Source organism: Scyliorhinus torazame, chromosome 9 (assembly GCF_047496885.1).
Source record: "Scyliorhinus torazame isolate Kashiwa2021f chromosome 9, sScyTor2.1, whole genome shotgun sequence".
NCBI classification, from domain to species: domain Eukaryota; kingdom Metazoa; phylum Chordata; class Chondrichthyes; order Carcharhiniformes; family Scyliorhinidae; genus Scyliorhinus; species Scyliorhinus torazame.
The window spans coordinates 183,285,633-183,291,632 of NC_092715.1; positions in this window are offsets into that span (position 1 = coordinate 183,285,633).

Here is a 6,000-nt window from a genome sequence, read left to right on the forward strand (position 1 = left end):
CTACTTTCTGTGCTGGCGAATTCCACAGATTCACCACTCCTGGGTGAAAAATTTCTCTTCACCTCAGTCCTAAAACGTTTATTCCTTATCTTCAAACTATGACACCTGGTTCTGGACTCCCCCACCATCAGGAACATTCTTTCTGAATCTACCCTGTCTAATCCTGTTAAAATTTTGTAAGTTTATCTGTGATTCCCTCTCACTTTTCTAATATCCAATGAATATAATCCTAACTGACTTATTCTCTCCTCATATCACTGTCTGCCAATCAGAAAAATACCTATTTATTTCAACTTTTTGTTTCCTGTCTGCTGACCAGCTTTCTATTCCTCAAGATGCTGCCCATAATCCCATGAGCTTTAACTTTACATATTAATCTGGTTTGTGAGACCTTGTCAAAAGCCTTCTGAAAGTCTAAATAAACCACACCCACCGGTTCTGCCTGGTCAACTCCTCTACTAGTTACATCATCAAAGAATTCTTGTACATTTGTCAAGCATGAATTCCCTTTTGTAAATCCATGCTGACTTTGGCTGAGTATACCACTGCTTTCCAAATGCTGTGCTATGAAATTCTTGATAATGGACTCCAGCAACTTCCCTGCTACCGACATTAAGCTCATTGGTCTATAGTTCCCAGTTTTCTCTCTCCCTCCCTTTTTGACTAGCGGGGTTACATTCACGACTGTCGAATCTGTAGGAACCATTCCAGAGTCCAAAGAATTTTGGAAAATGATACCAATGGATCTACTATTTCTAGGGCCTGGGTAGTACTCTGGGATGAAGATTATTAGGCCCTGGAGATTTGTCCACCTTCAATCCCATTAATGTTCCCAAACCATTTCTTTACTAATACTAATTCCTTTCAGCTCCTCACTAAAACGTGTGTTTCTCAGAACTTCTGGTACATTATTCATGTCTTCCTTTGTAAAGACGGTAGCAAATTTAGTTCCTCAGCCATTTCTTTGTGCCCTGTTATGAATTAGTATCTGGAATGCACCGTCTGAACGTGTGATGGAGGCAGGTTCAAGCATCTGGTGGAAAAAAGTTGCATGGCTATGCGGAATGGGTTGGGGAGTGGGACAAGATGTCTTGCTCTCGCGGAGCTGACACCGCCATGACAGGCCGAATAAGTAACCGCCTCCTGCACTGTAACCATTTTATAATCTCATGGACTTCCTGATTTTCATACCAGAAACTGCTGTCCGATTTGTACTTTAGTAACAATGGGAATTGATAGCCTCAGCATTACTCCAACTGCAAAATCATATCCATTAGATTTTTGTTGGGGGTGAAAGTCCCTTAAATTTCTTAGTTTAGTTTTAAACTTTAGTTATTGTCTCCTGAATTAAGATTGTGCTAGTTGCTCATTTGTACCCTTGGCTCTGGAAAATGCTGCAATAGAATCAGTAGTTGTGGACTGTAACAGAATCTGATAACTAAAAGTGAATGAGATTTCGAAAAGTAGTTCACTGTATAAATCAACCCATAGACATTTGAAATCCATGTTTTATACTTCAGTTCAGATTCCAAAAAAGGTAGTGTCATTATTTACTTGTGACTATTTCACTGCAGAATCTAAATCTGAGCAGTTAAAAGACCTTTGAAACATGTTCTTAAACAATGCAGTTTTCCTCTAATGAAGTGGCAGAATGAATGCTCTGAATACCACGGAACACAGAATAGCTGGAGAGTGACACCTGGTGACACTTTCAGGTATGTTTGTGAACTTCAAAAATGTTTTAATGCTGATTTACTTTTTTTAGAAAATATTTTATTGAGGCATTTATAATGTTAACATTTTAACAAAGAGATCCAACACATACACAAACCCCACAATAACCTACCCGCCCCCAAGCGTGGACCCTAACTACCAACACATTAGAATCCCTAGGTTCCCTACCCTTATTCGTCACTTCCATGATGGTCAATTTTTCTCGAAGAAATCGATGAATGGCTGCCACCTCCGAGCGAACCCCTGTAGTGAATCCCTTAAGACAAACATAATTTTCTGTAGCCTGAGAAACCCTGCCATGTCACTGACCCAACACCTGACTTTGGAGGCTCCGAGTCCCTCCATCCCAACAAAATCCGTCTCCAGGCCACCAGGGAGGCAAAGGCCAAAAGATTAGCCACTCCGTGCACCCCCCCCCCCCCCCCCCCCTCCACCCTCTCCCAGGCTCCCGGATTTTCCGACACTCCATATATTGCCACCTCTGGACTCGGAGTCACCTTCCCTTCCAGGATCTCTGACATGACATCAGAAAATTCCTGCCAAAATCCCCTCGGCCTCGGACACACCCAAAACATATGTACATGATTCACAGGATACCCCCACACCTGTCCTCCACCTCTTAAAAAACCTACTCATCTGTGGCCCACGTTGAACTGGATCAGGCTAATCCTGGCACACGATGAGGATGCATTGACTCTCCTCAGGACCTCTTCCCATTAGCCGACTTCCAACACACCTCCCAACTCTTCCTCCCACTTCCTCTTCACCTCCCCGATTGGAACCCCTTCCCACTCCACCAGTTCCTTATATATTTCCGAGACCCTCCCCTCCCCGACACCTGTTTTTGACATCACCTTATCCTGTAGCCCTTTAGTGGGAGGCCAGGAGAGCACAGAACCTGCCTCCGGACACCCCCCCCCCTCCCCGCCCCCCAAGCGAACTAGTGATTGTCACAGATCGGTGACAACCCCCCAAACCCCCCCCCCCCCCCCCCCCCCACCGGGGTGCCTCGCTCAAGTAGGACCTTTTCACCTGCGGGACTTCCCCGGCATGAAAATGGGAAGACACTGAAACACGAACAGCAATCTTCGGAGAACTGTCATTTTCAGTCTGTACCCTCCCCGCCAATAACAGCGGGAGCACGTCCCACCTTCGGAAGTCCCCTTTCATCTGCTCTATCAACCTGCTCAAATTTAATTTGTGAAGCTGACCCCAGTCTCTTGCCACTTGAATACCCAGGTACCTAAAACTCCCTCCCACCACCTTGAACGGCATCTCCCTCAGTCTCCTCTCCTGCCCCCTTGCCTGGATCGCAAAAAACTAATTCTTGCCCATATTTCGTTTGTAACCTGAGAACTGGCCAAATTCCTTCAATATAGCCATAATTCCTACAATCCCCCTCAACGGGTCTGTTATGTAAAGGAGCAGATCATCCGCATAGAGCGAGACCCTATGTTCCAATCCCCTCTCACTATCCCCCGCCAAATGTTCGTGCTCTCAGCGCCATTGCCAAAGGCTCTCTGGCCAGGGCAAACGGTAGTGGGGAGGATGGACACCCCTGTCTCGTCCCCCGACAGAGACTAAAATATTCCGATTGAACCCTTTTCGTCCTTACATTTGCCACCGGTGCCTAATTTAGCAATCGGACCCAATCCACAAATCCCTGCCCAAATCCAAACCTTCCCAGGACATCACAGATATTTACACTCCACTCGATCAAAGGCCTTTTCTGCATCCATGGCCACCACCACCTCGACCTCGCGCCCCTCTGCAGGCATTATTATTATGTTCAGGAGCCGCCTAATGTTGGATGTCAGGTGCTGTCCCTTAACAAATCCCGCCTGGTCCTCTCTTATCACCCCGGAACACAATCCTCTATGCATGTGGCCAAGATCTTTGCCAGCAATTTCGCATCCACATTTAGCAGGGAGATTGGCCTATATGATCCACAGCTCCCCGGATCCTTATCCCGTTTCAAAATAAGGGAAATCTGTACCTGCGAAAACATTGGGGGGAGCACTCTCAGCTCCTATACCAGAAGCGGCCCCAACAGTCCGGAAAACATTTTATAGAACTCAACTGGGTATACGTCCGGCCCCGGGGCTTTGCCCGATTGCATCGCCCCCAACCCGCCTATAATCTCCCCAAGCCCGATTGGGGCTCCCAACCCCTCCACCAACTCCTCACCTATCCTCAGGAACTCCAGGCCCCAAGAAACGTTTCATCCCCTCCTCCCCGGTTGGGGGTTCCAATTTATACAATTTACTGTAAAACTCCCGAAACATATCATTCACCCCCTCCAGATCCAGAATCACGTTACTCCCTGTATCCGTCACTTTCCCAATCTCTCTCGCCATCTCCTGTTCCCTCAGCTGATGCGCCAGCATCCTGCTAGCTTTTCCCCATATTCATAACCCTCACCCTTTACCCTCCTCAGCTGTCTCACCGCCTTATCTGTGGACAAGAGCCCAAATTCTAGCTTGACACTCCTTCAAAAGCCCATCATCTGGAGACGCAGCATACCTCCTGTCCACCTGTAAAATTTACCTTCCCAGACCGAGAACTCGACCTGTCCAACCTTGGATCCAACACCATATTGAAATCTCTCCCCATAATTAATCAATGTGAATCTAGGTCCGGGATCTTTCCCAATACAAACTCAACGTCATCCCAGTTCGGGGCATATATATTGACTAATACCACAGCCATTCCATCCAGCTTCCCACTAACCATAACATATCTACTCCTGGAGCCGCTTATATATTCCCCACCTCAAATGCCACCCGCTTATTAACCAAGATCGCCACCACTTCCGGGTGCGGCGATGACCAGCTGAGTCGCACGTTTCGGCAGCTCCCTGTGAAACGGACTTTTGGGCTCTTGATAGGAGCCCCAACGGCAATTTTAACGGCTGAAAACACCGTGCGGTAAACCAGAAGGGAATCCCCCCTGGATACGGATGGAAAAAGGAGAGGAAAGTGGCCGGATTGCAGCGGATCCTTTGGAACAACGGCAAGGAAGGCAAGCAGAAACCAAGATGGCGTCGGAAGGTGGCAGTTTCATATGGGGCCCTGAACAACAAGAGTTTTTGAAACGCTGCGTGGAGGAGATAAAAAAGGAAATGAAGAAAGAGTTGTTGGCCCCGATATTACAGGCGATTGAAGGGCTGAAAGAGGAACAAAAGACCCAGGAGCAGGAGCTTCGGGTCGTGAAGGCGAAAGCAGCAGAGAATGAAAACGACATACAGGGCCTGGTGGTGAAGTCGGAGATACAGGAGGCACACCAGAAACGATCTGTGGAGAGGTTGGAGGCACTGGAAAATAACGCAAGGAGGAACAACTTGAGGATTCTTGGCCTTCCTGAAGGTGTGGAGGGGGCGGACGTCGGGGTATATGTGAGCACGATGCTGCACTCGTTAATGGGAGTGGAGGCCCCGATGGGTCCGTTGGAGGTGGAGGGAGCATACCGAGTTATGGTGCGAGGATCGAGAGCAGGAGAAGCTCCCAGAGCCATAGTGGTGAGATTTCTCCGTTTTAAGGATAGAGAAATGGTCCTTAGATGGGCGAAGAAAACTCGGTGTAGTAAATGGGAGAACGCGGTGATCCGCGTCTATCAAGATTGGAGTGCGGAGGTGGCGTGAAGGAGGGCGAGCTTTAATCGGGCCAAAGCGGTACTTCACAAAAAAAAGATAAAGTTTGGAATGCTGCAACCGGCAAGACTGTGGGTCACATATCAAGGGAGGCACCACTACTTTGAGACGGCGGATGAAGCGTGGACTTTTATTGTAGAAGAAAAATTGGAATGATTGGACTACGAAAATGAACATTTGGACAAAGTGGTGGGACGAGTGGGGGGGGGGGGGGGGGGGGGGGGGGGGGGGGGCGAAGAGGGATTGTATGATTAATCCTGCGGTATGGTAACTTTTCTTTCTCCCACAGGTGGTGATGGGGGGAGGTCGGGAGGGAGAGGAGATGGGGCGTTGGCCATGGGAGGCGGGGCCGAGGGAGAGGCACGGGCTTGGTTCCCGCGCTATGATAATTATGGCGGGAATAGAGAAGCAGGAAGGAGGGGGCGCCGCACGGGGCGAGCCGTGATCACGGGGGGAAGCCGAGGTCAGCCAGAGTTTGCTGACTTCTGGGAGCAACATGGGGGGAGTAATTACGCTAGCGGGGGTCTAGCGGGGGGGGGGGAGGGGGGAATTATTGGGTTGCTGCTGCTGGGGAAAGGGGGGAGTGGGTGCGGGAAAGGATGGGCGGGGGGGCACCG